Raw genomic sequence first — 2735 nt, 5'->3', positions numbered from 1 at the left:
TTACCTTTTTGTAATCTGAAGAACCTTCTTTCGCCACAAAGAACCTTTTGTGAAACAGAAAGGTTCTTCAGATGTTAAAGGTTCTTTATGGAACCATTTAGACAAAAAGGTTCTTCTATGGCATCGTGAAGCACCTTTATTTTTAAGAGTGTAGTTCATGTTAATTCACAGTGCATTAACTAATGTTAACAAATACAACTTTTGATTTTAATAATGTATTAGTAAATATTGAAATTAACATTAACTAAGATAAATGCTGTAGAAGTATTGTCCATGTTTAGTTCATGTTAACCAGTACAGTTAACAACTGTTAACTAATGAACCATATTGAAAAGTGTTACCAAGTTTTCCACTGGATGTCGGAACATGGCTGCAGGGATTTGCTCTCATCAGTGCTCTGATGTGCAGACCAATAAAAGTTCCTCCAAGATAAGTTAAATTATTCTGCAATATGTGTATAGTGTTACAACCCACTCAACCTACTATTACTTTAGTACGTAATTCAGGAATAACAACTTTAAAGAACTTTAATCTGTAGCAAATGAATATGGGAACATTATATGAAAATATAAGATAAATAGCACAAAAAATGTATACAGTACCATTCAAAAGTTTGAGGTCAGTATGACTCTTTAATGTTTTTTGAAAGTCTCTTATGCTTATCAAAGCTGCATTTATTTGATTAAAATTTAGTAAAAAAAAAACAAAACAAAAAAACTGTGATATTGTGAATTATTACATTGTAAATGTTAGATTTTTCACATTTGTAAATAAAACAGATAATTGGAGTAGGTTTTACAAGAACCTAATAATCTTACTTAGTGAAAATTGTTTGTATTGTAAATTGTACATCATCAAAATAACTGTTTTCTATTGTAAAACAATTTTAAAATGTAATTTATTCCTGTGATGGAGTCATTACTCCAGTTGTATAACACGCTACTTTAAAAATCATTGCTATGCTGATTTGCTGCTCAAGAAACATTTCTTATTATTATCAATGTTGAAAACAGTTGTGCTGCTTAATAGTTTTGTCAAAACCGTGATACCCTTTTTTTGTGCATGATAACCTTTTTTATTTTTTTATTTTTTTATAAACATACATAAAAAAAAAAAAAAACTATTCCGCCATTTCTACAAATGACAAACTAAAATACATCAAGCATCTTTCTTAGAATCTAAGTAAATGTATTGGACAAAGCCATGTCCCATCATCATGAGAATAAGGGAAACACAGAGGAAGAGAGCATAATGGGCATCACTTGAGCCTCCAATCTTTACCCTCCTAAACATTGTGATCATCATTATCATGTGAACTCCATTGATATAACCTGCAACAATCAGTTCAGTGGTTTCCAGCGATTTCCAGTAACAGATCCTACTCCTGCACAGTGCAAAAGTCACTTCTATGATTCATGTTAACCTTGGCTCCACCATTGGTTCCATTGCCATTAACCCTATTATTTTCACAGACAGGTATATATCCACATGCACTGATCAGCCTTTAAAACCAACAGTCAGTTTTTGAATTTCATGTGTGGGAAGCAGGAAAAATGGGCAAGTGAAGAGATCTTTGACAAGGGCCAAATAGTGATGACTAGATTAATGGGTCAGAGAATCTCCAAAAAGGCGAGTTTTGTGGGGTTTCCTGGTATCCAGCAGTTAGTACCTACAAAAAGTGGTGCAAGGAAGGACAGCTGGTGAACCGCCGACAGGCTCATAGGCATCCAAGGCTCATTGATGCTCGTGTGGAGCGAAAGCTTGCCCGTCTGGTCCGACCACACAGAAGAGCTACTGTAGCTCAAATTGCTGAAAAACTTCATGCTGTCCATGACAGAAAGGTGTCAGAATACACAGTGCATCACAGTTTGCTGCATTTAGGGCTGCATAGCCACAGACCAGTCAGAGTGCCCATGATGGCCGCTGTCTACTGCTGAAAGTTGCTCTAATGGGCATGTGAGAGAAAGAACTGGACTGTGGTGCAATGGAAGAAGGTGGCCTGGTCTGGATCGGTCTATGTGTGTCGTTTACCTGGGGAAGAGATGGCAGCAGGATGCACTATGGCAGGAAGACAGGCAGGCGGAGGCAGTGTTATGCTCTGGGCAATGTTCTTCTGGGAAACCTTGGGTCCTGGAAATCATGTGGATGTTACTTTGACATGGCAATTGCAGTGGCCCCTTTCAGCAGGATAATGCACCTGAAGCAACACAAAAAATACCAGTAAGTGATTCCTAACAACTGTTAAACACTCCTGTTTTCTTAATAGCCAAATAATCCTACAAGGATACATTGCATAGCCAGTTTATCAAAGGTAGCGGGGAATGTTTCATAAAGATAATGTAAGACACTGCATGATCACATGACCACACTTTTAATGCCTAATGTATGTGCTCAACATGTAGTGGACTTGTGAACTTCTATGCCATCTAGTGGTTAAGACCTGCCAACAATCCAATATTCTGTAGAAGGAACATATTTTCTATATTTTTTCTTTGGGATGCACAATACCTATCAGCCTACATTACAGATGTTTTTTTTTTATCTGTATTGGGCTGATACTGGATATTTAACTGCACTAATTTGCCGTATCCAAGAATCTAAGACTTAATATTTAAAATAAATATATAAATAAAAGTTAAATGTAATCTTATTGCTAGAAATAGAAATTTAATTAAACGTGACATTTTGAAAGAAAAACTGAAATAGTATTTTCTATTTCAATATTTTCTTGAAAA

Source organism: Sinocyclocheilus grahami, unplaced genomic scaffold (assembly GCF_001515645.1).
Source record: "Sinocyclocheilus grahami isolate Dianchi unplaced genomic scaffold, SAMN03320097.WGS_v1.1 scaffold9.1, whole genome shotgun sequence".
Lineage (NCBI taxonomy): Eukaryota > Metazoa > Chordata > Actinopteri > Cypriniformes > Cyprinidae > Sinocyclocheilus > Sinocyclocheilus grahami.
The sequence above is the reverse complement of the archived record's forward strand: the minus strand, read 5'-3'. Positions refer to the sequence as shown.